The sequence below is a fragment of the Salmo salar genome, chromosome ssa11, assembly GCF_905237065.1.
Source record: "Salmo salar chromosome ssa11, Ssal_v3.1, whole genome shotgun sequence".
Taxonomy (NCBI): Eukaryota; Metazoa; Chordata; class Actinopteri; order Salmoniformes; family Salmonidae; genus Salmo; species Salmo salar.
Window position 1 is genome coordinate 15321937 of NC_059452.1, and position 16418 is coordinate 15338354.

At 45.5% G+C, this 16418-nt stretch overlaps 1 protein-coding gene across 3 annotated transcripts in view; it reads left to right on the top strand.

Annotated features, from left to right (window-relative positions):
* LOC106562161 (ankyrin repeat domain-containing protein 11) overlaps window positions 1-16418 on the top strand; it is a 150524-nt gene that overhangs the window by 26259 nt on the left and 107847 nt on the right. For all 3 annotated transcript variants that reach the window (XM_014126845.2, XM_014126847.2, XM_014126846.2), the window contains exon 2: window positions 1737-1816. The gene's annotated coding sequence lies outside the window, so the exon portion shown is untranslated. The remainder of the gene's footprint in view (window positions 1-1736; window positions 1817-16418) is intronic.

Genomic DNA, 16418 nt, shown 5'->3' on the forward strand with positions numbered 1-16418 from the left:
GTTCTGAACAGAGCACCTAATGCCAGCCGAGCTGAAAACACTGTTCTGAACAGAGCACCTAATGCCAGCCGAGCTGAAAAATGTGAGATAATGAGAAAGTGACAGATGAAAATCTCAGTTAGAAACTTATAGGGGGAATCTAATAACAACAACTAGGATGTGTTGTTAATATGACTAGGATTGGTCTTTTGGTTTCTCGACAATGAAAGTTGATATGAAAACAGAACAGCAGAGAAATGCTGGTTAATGACAGCAGGAAGTCTTTATAAAATAATTGCCTCCACGTTTCTATGGTTGGATTTTGGCGAGGCTACTTTGAAGCAAGGTAAGACATTTCTCATTTGAAGTAAAGTAAAACGTTCAGGTTTCGAACAATTATGCAGCCTCAAGCTCACATTGCAAATTGGTGGGTGACACGCTGACAGCCTGCCTAATGTTGACTATAGCCTATGCATTCAAATGGCGATTCAGAGGCGCGCTTTAATTACCAGTTGAGATTGAGAAATACAATTACCAGCTGTTTTTAATCGCATCTATCAAAACATGTATAATTATAAAACATTTTTTACATGTGATTGCACTTAGAACTTATTTGTTGTGTAATGACTCTGCTTATAAAAGCACTTCAGGACCAGCTTTTTGGAGGTGCTCGCCTTGCGCTGTCTGACAGGTGATGGCTATTCCGCTCCTCAAACTAGGCTCTGTGTGCTTTGCGCGTGTGGTAAATAAGATGCATGACGACTAACGAAAATACGCGCTGCAATTTAATTCCACTAAACCTGAACCTGTAGACTGATAAGGATGACCGGTCGACTATATTTTCGGTGGCTAACCGATTAACCGTTAACATCTCTACTAGTGGAATGCGATTTTGCTTTCATGGCCTCGCGCACAAGAATAATGGCAGTCTGACAGATTTGGTAAGCTTTGCACCTGTTCTCTTCAGAAGGAAAGAGGGCAAGATACAAGCAGAAGCCCTTTTTATGTTTCATTAATTTCTGAAAAGGTCAAACTCTTGGTTAATAACGCCCTCTAAGACTGAAATCATATTATTCTCCATCCTTAGACACACATACTTTTCCACAATACCACTGAGCCTAACAACTGGGGTGTGTGGTCCTCTTGAGTCAACTTGTTATCACCATTTGTGCTAGTGGACTCTCAATGTTATTTGAACAACTGCCATGGAACAAATGTGAGAGAAGGGGCTAGGTGACAGCGACACAGGAATGTAACCGATGTGGCACAACTGAAGGCCTTTGAACAGCCCCTCTATCTTTCAAATCCTGATAAACCCCTGCCCTCAGTTGGGACAAAGCTAGGGCTGGGGTTGGCTGGGGGGTTGAGGGGCTGTGGCTGGGGGGCGGTTGTGAGGGGCTGGGGAGGGGGGTTTGAGGGGCTGTGGCTGGGCGGGCAGGCAGGCGGTTGTGAGGGGCTGTGGCTGGGGAGGGGTTATGAGGGGCTGTGGCTGGGGAGGGGTTATGAGGGGCTGTGGCTGGGGAGGGGTTATGAGGGGCTGTGGCTGGGGAGGGGTTATGAGGGGCTATCTACAGGGGTAGGAGAGGCTGACATGGTGTGGGGGCTTTGACCTTTGAAAGGTTGCACTAAGATACTGTGTTGGGGGAAGAGGACAACCTGAGTGGGGAAGATGATTACCTACACCAGATCTCATTAGGAATGTTGAACGCCAACTAACATCTCTGTAACTAATCCTTCGGTTTTCTTTTGTTTTGTAGGATTCTTTGGACTTCCCTACTGCAGCCCTTTTTTTAAGCAGGATTTTAACGCCACCCATCCGCAGACAGCCATGGAATCGGTATGTATCGCTACATTCTCTCCACTTTGTCTCTGGAGCCATCTCTGTTTCTTGTCCCTGTGTTTGTCACGACGTACTGAAGGATTGAACACGCAGTATAATGTTTTGAAACATTGTTTACAGAAAGGGGGTTGTTTTCTAAGGCCCGTATTCCTGTACTCCAGCAGTCTTGTTGTTTTGACTCGTCAGATTTCTCCAAACCGTCTCAGATGCTAAATAAACAACACTCATATGGCACCATAGAGAGGGTTTGCTGTGGAACTGCGTATCGGTCTGTGTGTGTGGTTATAGACTTATATCATTTCAAGCCATGGGTTGAGCCAGTTTCTCTAGCTATGAGAGAGAGAGAGAGAGAGAGAGAGTGGGAGAGGGCCAGACAGGAGCAGTGCTAGTACCAGCTGGCAGCTTTAAAGCCCTGCGCTCTCAACTGGAATGTGTGTATTAAGAGCAGGGCTTAGTGCATGCCCAGGCCCTGCCTTCCTGTCCCTTTGTTAAAGGGGTTCTGTGTTTTAGCTGGTGTGGGCTTTTGTGTGTGTGTGTGTGTGTGTGTGTGTGTGTGTGTGCACACGGTTGTTTGTGTGGCGAGCAACTTGGTTTGGAAAGTAGGTCACCACTCCCGTAGAGCTCAGTGTCACTAATGAAGTGTCCCTCTCCTGCATGCGACTCATGTGATCGTGCTGCTCGATCAGTAAGTAGTGGCAGCCCACGCCTCTGAAGAGACGGCTGCCTTTTCCCCACGGCACACAGACTTTCAGCATGGGCGCTGTACAATCCATCTCCCCTCTCGTTCTCTCCCTACTCTCATTTTGTTCTCCTATTCCTTCTGTAGCCTTCTCTTTAGCCAGACGCTCTGTGCAACGGGAGCTGGTGATGTTTACCTCCTGAAATCATTCTGGATCTGCTTACTGTCAGTGGAAACCAAGGAAACTGATCAAAAAAGCTCATTTTGCTGCCAGTACTGTTTCTCTCCTCCCCACCCCCACCTCTCCTCATGTGATGCCAGTCACATGGTTTCCAGGCACCAGTAGAGTAAATCAGAATCAGATTTTATTTTTAACTGCTCTACATCCTCCACTTTGCCAATGGTTAGCAGAAACAGACGTAGGTTACGGTGTACCTCTCTCTCCCTCTGTTTCATGCTCTGTTGCCTCTCCTCTCTTTCACTCTTTGCCACTCCCTGTCTCATGCTCTCTCCACTCGTCCTTTCTCTGTCTCTCGCTCTCTGTCTCTCGCTCTCTGTCTCTCGCTCTCTGTGTGTAGCCTGCTTCCAGCCCCCCGGCAGTGCTGATATTATTGTCAGCGTTATCTGCTGGTTGGGAGTTGTGCTGTGTTGGACGGTAGTGCAGATGAAAGGGTGTCTCCCCTGTGAATACTCTCCCTGCACCGTTTTGCCTCTGCTCATTACCAGCCTGTTTTTTCTTCTTCTCTCCCTCCTCCCCTTTTCCAAAGTAAGCCTGTTCTTCAATGGGATTAGGCTGCAGCACTCTGAACAGGAAAGTGGGCCCTGCCAGTCATATTACATAACTCTCATAGCCTGGCTTGAGACAACTATAGGGGCTTTGTTCCTCAAGACCCCACTCCCACCCGCCTACCTCTCCTCCTGGCAGGCCACATGCTAATGCTCTATTGAAAGAGTCTGTGTGCTCCAAACAGGCATGGCTCTGTGGCCAGGGAGGAGAGAAACTCTGCATCATTACCCTGCATATTGGCATTTCACTCATATCTTTAGCTGAGGAATGTGAACTCAAGGCAGAAGGAGCGGGAGCTTTGTTGTGTTTCTTGTAAGCACGTTGAATGATGAGATAATATAGGAGGTTGTGGACCGTCCAACGGATTGAACCTTTGCGGTGTTGGCGTGTCAAATGTATTGGTTTTCTCTCCCTTCTGACTAGACTAGTGTGCCCCGTTAACCACTTAGGATGCAGACCTGTATTGTTGTAGTTATATTGTTCTGTGGCATAGGCCCATGCCTCGTGATTCTATAGCTTATTTGAGCAGAAGTTTGAAGGTTTGTACATTAGTAGGCTTGTTGCATAATGTGAAGAGCAGGATTGGTAGGGGATAAAATGGTGCCTTTGCCCAAGGTTTTTCTTGTCATTCTGTTCCAAGTCATTAGAGCTAAGCACCGAGGAGGATCCATTCTTTAAGATAATATCCAAGAGTGTGATGTCATTGTTCCATTAATCAGCGCAGCTGCTGATCGGCTGAGGTTCATGTTCGAACACATCCTGAAAGGAAGTGTCAGCTAGCTCTCTCACCCCACTGCAGAGGGAGGGATGTTGGTAGCCGTGGTGGGTATCGCCAATACGTGACGACTCCAATCGGCGTTACGGTCTGGCTGATGGAAAACGCCTACATGTATTTTTCAACTTACCTGCACTTGTTGACACTTTCTTTGTTCTCGAAATCAGAAAAGGTTTATCTTATAACTGTGCAGGTGGTTACAAAAACCAGAGACAATTCCCGAAATATATTAAATCCATGTTTTGTATTGAGTGATAAATGCCTCTTGCATCTGTAGATCTTTGTTATGGTCACACTGTGCTGTCATCTTCTACACTTGGCCGAGCCACATAGACAACTTATTTATTTTATTTCAACTTTATTTAACGAGGTAGGCAAGTTGAGAACAAGTTCTCATTTACAACTGCGACCTGACCAAGATAAAGCAAAGCAGTTCGACACATATAACAACACAGAGTTACACATGGAGTAAAACAAACATACAGTAGAAAAATAAGTCTATATGCAATTTAGAGCAAATGAGGTGAGAAGGGAGGTAAAGGCAATAAATAGGCCATGGTGGCGAAGTAAATACAATATAGCAATTAAAACACTGGAATGGTAGATTTGACAGTAGATGAGTGTGCAAAGTAGAAATACTGGGGTGCAAAGGAGATAAATAAATAAATACAGTAGGGTAAGAGGTAGTTGTTTGGGCTATTTATAGATGGGCAATGTACAGGTGCAGTGATCTGTGAGCTGCTCTGACAGCTGGTGCTTAAAGCTAGTGAGGGAGATAAGTGTTTCCAGTTTTAGAGATTTTTGTAGTTCGTTCCAGTCATTGGCAGCAGAGAACTGGAAGGAGAGGCGGCCAAAGGAGGAATTGGCTTTGGGGGTGACAAGTGAGATATGCCTGCTGGAACCTGTGCTACGTGTGGGTGCAGCTATGGTGACCAGCGAGCTGAGAAGGCGGGACTTTACCTAGCAGGGTCTTGTAGATGACCTGGAGCCAGTGTGTTTGGCGACGAGTATGAAGCGAGGGCCAGCCAACGAGAGCGTACAGGTCGCAGTGGTGGGTAGTATATGGGGCTTTGGTGACAAAACGGATGGCACTGTGATAGACTGCATCCAATTTGTTGAGTAGAGTGTTGGAGGCTATTTTGTAAATGACATTGCCAAAGTCGAGGATCGGTAAGATGGTCAGTTTTACGAGGGTATGTTTGGCAGCATGAGTGAAGGATGCTTTGTTGCGAAATAGGAAGGCAATTCTAGATTTAACTTTGGATTGGAGATGTTTTATGTGAGTCTGGAAGGAGAGTTTACAGTCTAACCAGACACCTAAGTATTTGTAGTTGTCCACATATTCTAAGTCCGAACCGTCCAGAGTAGTGATGCTTGATGGGCGGGCAGGTGCAGGCAGCGATCGGTTGAAGAGCATGCATTTAGTTTTACTTGTATTTAAGAGCAGTTGGAGGCCACGGAAGGAGAGTTGTATGGCATTGAAGCTCATCTGGAAGGTTGTTAGCACAGTGTCCAAAGAAGGTCCAGAAGTATACCTGAAACCCCACCTCTTTAACCTCTTGGGGCTATGTGGGACGCTAGCGTGCCACCCGTGGTGCACCCTATCAACAGCAGGTGCATTTCAAGAGCGGCAAATTTGAAACCAAATAAATGTCAAAATTCAAATTTTTCAAACATACAACTATCTTACACCCATTGAAAGATAAACATCTCCTTAATCTAACCACGTTGTCCGATTTCAAAAAGGTTTTACGGCGAAAGCATAAAGTTAGATTATGTTAGGAGAGTACATTGACAATAGCTGCGTGTAATGTTTTGTCAATTCAAAGACAGGCGTCACCAAAACCATAAAACCAGCTGAAATGATGCACTAACCTTTGACAATCTCCATCAGATGACACTCCTAGGACATTATGTTAGACAATACATGCATTTTTAGTTCTATCAAGTTCATATTTATATCCCAAAATAGCGTTTTACTATGGCGTTGATGTTCAGGAAATCGTTTCCCTCCAATAACCGGCAGTCAAGTCAGCACAACAAATTAAATAATTAATATTAGAAAACATTGGTAAAATATTATATTGTCATTTAAAGAATTATAGATTTACATCTCTTGAACGCAATCGACTTGCCAGATTTAAAAATAACCTTACTGGGAAATCACACTTTGCAATAATCTGAGCACTGCGCCCGGAAAAATACGCTTTGCGATACAGACTAACGGCCATGTTGGAGAGATCGAAAATACTATGTAAATAATCCATTACCTTTGATTCTCTTCATCAGATGTCACTTCCAGGAATCCCAGGTCCATAACGAATGTAGTTTTGTTCAAAAAAGCTCATCATTTATGTCCAAAAAGCTCCGTGTTGTTAGCACATGATCTAAGCCCGCCGGACTTCACTTCATGAACGAGGGGAAAAAATATATTTACGTTCGTTCAAACATGTCAAACGTTGTATAGCATAAATCCTTAGTGCCTTTTTTAACCAGAACATGAATAATATTCAAGGTGGACGAATGCATTCTCTTTTAAAACGCATTGGAACGAGGGTACCCAACATGACCTCGCGCGCCAGAGTCTAATAGGCCATCACCGTTCCAAGGCTCTTGTTCGGTCAGACCTCACAGTAGAAGACTCAAAACACTTTGTAAAGGCTGGTGACATACCCCAAAAGATATAGATGTACTATTGTAAAGTGGTTGTTCCACTGGATATCATAAGGTGAATGCACCAATTTGACGTAAATGTATACAGAATGGTGTCGTCTGCGTAGAGGTGGATCAGAGACTCACCAGCAGCAAGAGCAACATCATTGATATATACAGAGAAGAGAGTCGGCCCAAGAATTGAACCCTGTGGCACCCCCATAGAGACTGCCAGATGTCCGGACAACAGGCCCTCCGATTTGACACACTGAACTCTGTCGGAGAAGTAGTTGGTGAACCAGTCGAGGCAATCATTTGAGAAACCAATGCTGTTGAGTCTGCCGATGAGGATGTGGTGATTGACAGAGTCGAAAGCCTTGGCCAGGTCAATGAATACGGCTGCACAGTATTGTTTCTTATCGATGGCGGTTAAGATATCGTTTTGTACCTTGAGCGTGGCTGAGGTGCACCCATGACCAGCTCTGAAACCAGATTGCATAGCGGAGAAGGTACGGTGGGATTCGAAATGGTCGATGATCTGTTTGTTAACCTCTATGGGACCGGCGGGACGAATTCGTCCCACCTACGTAACAGCCACTGCCAGCCTGTGGCGCGATTTTCAAAATCTTCAAAATCCTATTACTTCAATTTCTCAAACATATGACTATTTTACAGCCATTTAAAGATAAGACTCTCGTTAATCTAACCACACTGTCCGATTTCAAAAAGGCTTTACAACGAAAGCAAAACATTAGATTATGTCAGCAGAGTACCAAGCCAGAAATAATCAGACACCCATTTTTCAAGCCAGCATATAATGTCACCAAAACCCAGAAGACAGCTAAATGCAGCACTCACCTTTGATGATCTTCATCAGATGACAACCCTAGGACATTATGTTATACAATACATGCATGTTTTGTTCAATCAAGTTCATATTTATATCAAAAACCAGCTTTTTACATTAGCATGTGACGTTCAGAACTAGCATACCCCCAATTACGGGGAATTCGCTAACATTTTACTAAATTACTCACGATAAACGTTCACAAAAAGCATAACAATTATTTTAAGAATTATAGATACAGACCTCCTCTATGCACTCGATATGTCCGATTTTAAAATAGCTTTTTGGTGAAAGCACATTTTGCAATATTCTAAGTACATAGCCCAGGCATCACGGGCTCGCTATTTAGACACCCGGCAAGTTTAGCACTCACCATAATCATATTTACTATTATAAAAATGTCATTACCTTTTGTTGTCTTCGTCAGAATGCACACCCAGGACGTCTACTTCAATAACAAATGTTGGTTTGGTCCAAAATAATCCATCGTTATATCCGAATAGCGGCGTTTTGTTCGTGCGTTCCAGACACTATCCGAAATAGTAAAGAAGTGTCGCGCGCTTGGCGCAATTCCTGACAATAAAATTCAAAGTATTCCATTGCCGTACGTCGAAGCATGTCAACCGCTGTTTAAAATCAATTTTTACGTCATTTTTCCGTGAAAAGCGATAATATTCCGACAGGGAATCTCCCTTTTCGGCAAACAGAGGAAAAAATCCCAAAGGCGGGGCGGTCGGGGTCACGCGCATAAGCTAGTGTCTCTTGATGGGCCACTTGAGAAAGGCGATAATGTGTTTCAGCCTGGGGCTGGAATGACGACATTCTCTTTTTTCCCGGGCTCTGAGAGCCTATGGACGACGTGGGAAGTGTCACGTTAGAGCAGAGATCCTTAGTAAATGATAGAGATGGCAAAGAAGTTCCAGAAATGGTCAGACAGGCCACTTCCTGTAAAGGAATCTCTCAGGTTTTGACCTGCCATTTGAGTTCTGTTATACTCACAGACACCATTCAAACAGTTTTAGAAAATTTAGGGTGTTTTCTATCCATATGTAATAAGTATATGCATATTCTAGTTACTGAGTAGGAGTGGTAACCAGATTAAATCGGGTATGTTTTTTATCCAGCCGTGTCAATGCTGCCCCCTAGCCCTAACAGGTTAACTTGGCTTAGGAAGGCAGGGTTGGATTGATATAGGTCTGTTGCAGTTTGGGTCAAGAGTGTCCCCCCCTTTGAAGAGGGGGATGACCGCAGCGTCTTTGCAATCTTTGGGAATCTCAGACGACACGAAAGAGAGGTTGAGCAGGGTTGTAACAATTTCGGCAGATAATTTTAGAAAGAAAGGGTCCATATTGTCTAGCCTGGCTGATTTGTGGTGTTCCAGATTTTGCAGCTCTTTCAGAACATAAGCTGACTGGATTTGGGAGAAGGAGAAATGGGGAAGGTTTGGGCGAGTTGCTGTGGGTGGTGCAGTGCTGTTGACCGGGGTAGGGGTGGCCAGGTGGAAAGCATGGCCAGCCGTAGTAAAATGCTTGTTGAAATTCTCAATTATAGGGGATTTATCGGTGGTGACAGTTTCCTATCCTCAGTGCAGTGGGCAGCTGGGAGGAGGTGCTCTTATTCTCCATGGACTTTACAATGTCCCAGAACTCTTGAGTTTGTGTTGCAGGAAGCAAATGTCTGCTTAAAAAAGCTAGCCTTGGCTTTTCTAACTGCCTGTGTATATTGGTTTCTAACTTCCCTAAAAAGTTGCATTTCACGGGGGCTGTTCGATGCTAGTGCAGAACGCCACAGGATGTTTTTGCGTTGGTTAAGGGCAGTCGGGTCTGGAGAGAACCAAGGGCTATATCTTTTCCAGGTTCTACATTTCTTAAATGGGGCATGCTTATTTAAGATGGTGAGGAAGGCATTTAAAAAAAATAACCAGGCATCCTCTACTGACGGGATGAGGTCGATATCCTTCTAGGATACCCAGGCCAGGTCGATTAGAAAGGCCTGCTCGCTGAAGTGTTTCAGAGAGCGTTTGATAGTGATGAGTGGAGGTCGTTTGACCGCTGACCCATTACGGATGCAGGCAATGAGGCAGTGATCGCTGAGATCTTGGTTGAAAACAGCAGAGATGTATTTAGAGGGCAAGTTGGTTAGGATGATATCTATGAGGGTGCCCGTGTTTACGGCTTTGGGGGTGTACCTGGTAAGTTCATTGATCATTTGTGTGAGATTGAGGGCATCAAGCTTAGATTGTAGGATGGCCGGGGTGTTAAGTATGTCATAGTTTAGGTCACCTAGCAGCACGAGCTCTGAAGATAGATGGGGGCAATCAGTTCACATATGGTATCCAGAGCACAGCTGGGGGCAGAGGGTGGTCTATAGCAGGCGGCAACAGTGAGAGACTTGTTTTTAGAGAGGTGGCTTTTTAAAAGTAGAAGTTCAAATTGTTTGGGTGCAGACCTGGATAGTAGGACAGAACTCTGCAGGCTATCTCTGCAGTAGATTGCAACACCGCCCCCTTTGGCCATTCTATCTTGTCTGAAAATGTTGTATTTAGGGATGGAGATTTCAGAGGTTTTGGTGGTCTTCCTAAACCAGGATTCAGACACGGCTAGGACATCCGGGTTGGCAGAGTGTGCTAAAGCAGTGAATAAAACAAACTTAGGGAGGAGGCTTCTAATGTTAACATGCATGAAACCAAGGCTTTTACGATTACAGAAGTCATCAAAAGAGAGCGCCTGGGGAATAGGAGTGGAGCTAGGCACTGCAGGGCCTGGATTCACCTCTACATCGCCAGAGGAACAGAGGAGGAGTAGGATAAGGGTACGGCTAAAAGCCATGAGAATTGGACGTCTAGGACGTCCGGAACAGAGAGTAAAAGGAGCAGGTTTCTGGGGGTGATAAAATAGATTCAAGGTATAATGTACAGACAAAGGTATGGTAGGATGTGAATACAGTGGAGGTAAACCTAGGCATTGAGTGATGATGAGAGATATATTGTCTCTAGAAACATCATTGAAACCAGGTGATGTCATCGCATGTGTGGGTGGTGGAACTGAGAGGTTGGATAAGGTATAATGAGCAGGGCTAGAGGCTCGACAGTGAGGAGAGGCATGCTTAGCCGAGTGATCATAAGGGTCCAGTGAGTAGTGAGGTTGGTTGGGGTCACGGCGATTCATACAGCTATCCGAGCCATGGGTAGCAAGCTAGCAGAAGATGGAGGACTGTTTTTAGCCACCCCGTGTGTTTCCGTTGGTAGATTAGTGGGTTCCGTGTGGTAGAGGGGGACCGATCCAATTGTCAAAATAGTTATAGTAGCCCAAGAAGATTGTTCGATAGACCTGTTCAGATAGCAGCCGATATGCTCAAGACAGCTAATGGGCCGCAGTTAGCAGATGGGCGTTCAGGTTACATTGCGATGGAGGGGCCAGTTGAATAACTCCCTCGGGCAGATAACGTCGGTAGTCCAGTCGTGAAGGCCCGGTGGGGCTCCGCATCGGCAGTAAAACGGGTCCGGATAGGTGATTGTAGCCCAGGGAGTGGCTGATGGAACTCTTCAGCTGGCTAGCTCCGGGATAATTGGTGTTTGCTCCGGAATCGACACTGCAAGATCCAGGTGTAAATGTCCAGAGCTTGCGGTTGTAATTCGGGGATATAGAGAGAAAATAGGTCCGGTATGCTCTGGTCTGAGTCGCGTTGTACAAAACTGGCGATAGCTTTACGAGGTGAATAATAATTTTGACATTTAAAAAAAAATATACAGAAAAAAAATAACAGATCAGCACCACATTTGGTGAGGCGGGTTGCAGGAGAGTGTTTTGAAGTTGAGTTTCTAGAAAAAATATACAAAAAGATATGTGAAGAAAAAGACAAAAAGACATAAAATACATACACACGGGACAAGACGAGGACACAGGACGTCTGACTGCTACGCCATCTTGGAAACCTTGAAGAAGCTATAGAAATAGAATATAAACGCAATAGAAACGTTGTTTCTTGTACTATTGTCTCTTGTGTCTTTAGAGGACTGCTTTACTTTGATGTCCTTTTTCTTCTGTGCTTATTTTGTCTTCTGTTAACCAGATATTCTTTGTTAACTAGCTAGCTTCTTCCAGGAGAGTCCCTAGCAACTGCTTAGCAACTGGTAAACAATTCAGCTAGCTAAGATAACTGTAAAACTTTATGAAAAATAGTTACTTTTTCAAAAGCCTATCATTGTTTGTTGCTTGTTTTGTCTCCAATTCAGTCTTGCAGTTTTCTTTAGCTTTTCTTCTCCAATGTACTTCACTCTAAGAAACTCTAAAAAAAACATGTAAATTTCAATATTTGTAGGAGCTCTTTTTTTCAGCAGCTGCTGCTCAATTTGGAACTCCAGAACAAATGAGATCCTAGTTCCTAGCCAAGATGCTGGGAAATGCTAGATGTGCGGCAGCTAAGATGGCGAGGAACCTACTCGGGCAGCGCAAAACTTTCCGATTTTTTTGGGGGGTAGAACCACATGCAGCTGGACACAAGTGTTTATAAGATACTATATTTCCCGAATCGATAACCAAGTATGGCCAAATGCAGGTTAGTTGAAAGATACATGGCAGCGTTTTCCATTAGCAAGACCGTAATGCCGATTTGGAGTCATTACATATCGGCGATACCCACGGTAGCTAGGCAGCAGGTAGCATTCAGCTGTCTTTCTGTCTGTCCACTCACAGGACACAACTATAAATGCGGATTTCGGAAGTGTGCGATCACCAGCTCCAATCAAATATAACCCCTTTGACAAACGGGCTGAAACACTGACCTTTGGGCATGGCTTGATGGCAGAAACGTTGTATTGTGTGTTTGTCTTTGCAGATGGCACAGGTTTAGAGGCGAAGCCCCGCTGCTGCTGGAGGAGTTGGAGGTAGCCGTAGTAATAGGAAGGTACAGGGGGCCACGTCCGACTCTGCCACTGAAATGGTTTTTGATGGCAGGTTGGGCAAGCGGCACACTGGGCTTTGGAAATTACTATCTAGGTGTGAGAATGAAAAGGACAAATAGTGCCAGCTACATAGAAAATAGTTTGTAAGTGCCGACTACAGGGCGCTCTCCCGTGAGGTATGAAGTGATGGGGAGAAGAGATGGGAAGGAAAAATATTTCAATCTTCAATATGTCAAAAGAGAACATTGCTTTGAATGCAGTTTGTGTGTAAGCGGAGAACAGGATGTATCCATTTTTTAATGAAGAGATGTTATGCTGCTGGCTTGAAAAGAATGTGCTGCTCGGAGGTCAGGGTTGATTCTCATGCTCTGTTCAAGGGTATGGCTCAGAGCTGCTGACAGCCAGGCAGGCCAGTGTTTGTCCCACCACTCCCACACACACTGTCAGAACCAAGCTCACCCACCACAGCAACACACTGACTGCAGAGTAGAGGGGACTGGCTGTGATGATAGATAGCCAATGCTACTCTGAAATGGTCAGATTTGCAGTGTGTGTCTGGATGCTGAGGAGTTGGCTGGGTGTTTTGTAGATGGGACAGAATGTTTTAAAATGTTCTACCTCCCCTTCTCCAGAGCCAAGTTCCCATCAGTGAGTCGTCCGTACACTAAGTCTGTGTTTAGATCTTAAGTCTAATTTTAGAGCTGAGCTTTGGCTTAGTGCTGAGAATAACAGGATAACAGTAGCCTCTTTACTTTGCCTTTAACCAATAGCTATGACAGCGGCGTTGCATTAGACAAGACTAGACAATGGCCTCACGTGGTTCTGTTCAATCAGGGTCCAAGAGACCAGATTGACTGGTCCTAGCCTGCTCACTGTCCCTCTGCCTCTCTCCCTCCAGTACAATAACCTCTGAACAGTGCTATGTACCCGCCAGGCACCCAGTGTCTCCCTCTCTGGGCCTCTCTACTGTACCTCCTCCACCCCTTGTCTCCTCACAGGATCAAACAGTCCCCCATCAAATCTGGGAGGGGGCAAAACCCAGTGGAACAAATGATTGTGTTTGTTCTAATGTGAGTTAAAGGGGCCCTCCCACAGCGTCTCCTGGCAGCCTGTGTTTCTGCCTGTTTGCTAGGGTATTTAGAACTCTGGCTGGGTGGTTTAAAGAACATGGATTGCCATGGAGACATTGTGCATTATTTCTATATCTGACCCTTTCAGCTCAAACTGTAATTGGATTATTTGTAGTGTAACGCATTTCATCTCTTTCTCTGTAGAGCGAGAATGGAAATATGAAGGATTTGTTTGCTATATCTGACTGGTAGAGTACAGTGTCAGCTCAGCAGCCTGACTGTGAATAGGCCTACACCACAGTTCTCTTCTGCACTTTGTTAGTGTTGTATTTATGGGAAAGGACAGTTTGATATGAGTGATGGGAGTTAGTGCAGATAAATTGGTTATTTCTGCCTTACCTTTCACCTCTTAATTTGTCAACGTCACCAGACTGGTCAGCCCAAGTCCAGGGCAGCTAGCCTACTTCTCAATCCACAACACTAGGGTTTTCATATATTTCTGACTTTACTTTCAATGTCTGTGTGAATTAAGTACTCCATATTAAAATGACCAATGGAGAAAATAGAGAATCACGCTCTAAAATCTATAGAACACCATCAATAATTATCTCTAAACATTAGCTCAATGAGATATGCTTGGATAGCATTACTTTTCTTGCTATTTCAGTTGCAGCTATTGTGTACAATTTCTGAGATGATTGTGTCCATGTAGAAATCGGTGAAGTGAGCGAGCGGGAAAGATGGCAGAAAGAGGAGCCACAACAACCATTATCCTCTTCTCTGTCCTTCCCCCATCCCCTCCCTCCCCCGTCCCTGAGTGACGCTGTGGTTTTTCCCCTGACTGCTGCCAGGTCTCTCCCTCCCTCTCGCTCCTCTCGGGATCATGATGACTGAGCTGTTTGCATGGGGCTGGAGATTAGCAGGCTAATGTAGTGTTGAGTGGGAGAGCAGAAGCTGAGGCACGGACAGCCACAGTGATGGGGCCTGGGCCTGCTGAACAACACTAGGCAGAACCCCTAACATTGGGCCTGGGCTGTGCTGGGGGGGGAGCCTGACAGCGTCAGGGTAAGCTATACCCTTGTAGTGGTGAATGGAATGTATTGAGTTTGTATTAAATACACACACAGCCTAATCTCTTGCACTGAGTGCTCTGGTAGTAGACGGGCCTATTTTAGGGAGCCACTTATTAAAGGTTGAATGAGTGGAGTAGCTTGTTCCCTCGTCTCTGGTTTCTCACCATAATGGCAGCCATAATGGCTCCGTTTCTGATTTATGTCAGGCAGGATCTGATTTCAGGAAACACTGTTTTTTTTCTTCTTCCAGTAATCTGAATTCCCTGTGCTTCCCACCCAGCCCACCTCTCAGGGGAGCCTGGAGCAAAGTGCTCGGGCCTGGGCGGACAGAACTGTAGCACGGCAGCCCAGCCCACTTGCAGGCAGTGGCAACCCAATCCTGCTCTCTGCTTTTTGGTTCAGTCCGCTGTCACTCCAGCAGCCAGAGCACTGTGACCTTGGTTTCAAGTAGCCCTGGCTTGGTAGTAAGCCAATACCACTCCTGGGATGGTGTGACCTTGTTCACCAGCCCACTGTACGTCTGCATGCCTCTCTCCCCCCTTTGGCAGAAGGGGCGACCTTTGCTTGCTGTGATAATTCAATGCGAAAACAAGAAATTGAGTCATTGGCTGGTCAATGGGCCTGTCCTGCTTGTGGTTGCATAAAGGCTGTTGAATGTCGTATTACCCTGTCCTGGGCTCTGCTCGGAGTCAGAGCTATCTGTCTTATGTGATTATTTATGTGGTTCACTGTGTGGGCTACAACAAAAGACTGTTACGTCAGCATCAAATGAGCTCCCTCTAGTACACCTGTCATTTGGCCACTTGGCTTGGTTGGAACTGTGAAATTACTTTCCCCCTTTTTCAATCAACTGATTGGAGCCCTGGCCAATCAGTGGGTTTGTGTCGTGTCGCTGGTACAGGGATGGAATGGCTTTATTGTCTGAATGAACGGAACTGCTCAGTTGCTAGGCTAACTGATATGCTTTCTTAGTGAAATCCTATGGCTTCTTTTGTGGTTGAGGTTTGTTTGGGTTGTGCCAAATCACTGTTGTCCAGTGCTGGTTAGTGAGCCACATGCTTGTTGTCACAGAGTGGTAAAGCCTTAACGTAAAGCCAGTGGGTACTAGCAGTGTATCTGACTGAACAACAAGGACCTATAGTTCAGCAGCTGGACCGGTCTCTCGTCAGCGTCCTGTTAAATCATGATGGCGCTGAAGTGGATAGCAGCAGTCTTAGGGGATCCTGAGCAATTCTGCACTCCAGCCACCCAGGCCATAGACTTCTCTCTGCTACCGCACAGCAAGCGCTACCGGTGCACCAAGTCTGAAACAAACAGGACCCTGAACAGCTTCTACCCACAAGCCATATGACTGTTAATCAAGGTTACTAAAATAGCTAATCAAATGACTACTCGGATTGCCTGCATTGACCCTTTTTTTGTGTTTTTCTAACACTCTTGCGCTGACTGCGCACAAACACACATTGGACTTTTACCCTCACACTGCAGCAGAAACACACACACACACCCACACACCCACCCACCCACCCACCCACCCACCCACCCACCCACCCACCCACCCACACAATGTTAGTGTGCCTGCCTGTTTTAAACGACTTAGTGCTATCTGGATGAAACCTACAAGAATGTGTTTGTGTGTGTTTCCTGTTCTGTTGCGAGGCGTGTAGGGGTGCAAGGCATTTTGTTTTTGTTGCCTGTTGTACTGCGCGCTGTGTCCTGGCCCGTGCATGCAGAGAAACATAGAGGGTTAAGCAGGCCTGGGCTTCTCTCTGCTCTCTCTCCGGATCCAGGTGTTCCTCTATCAGTGGCCTCA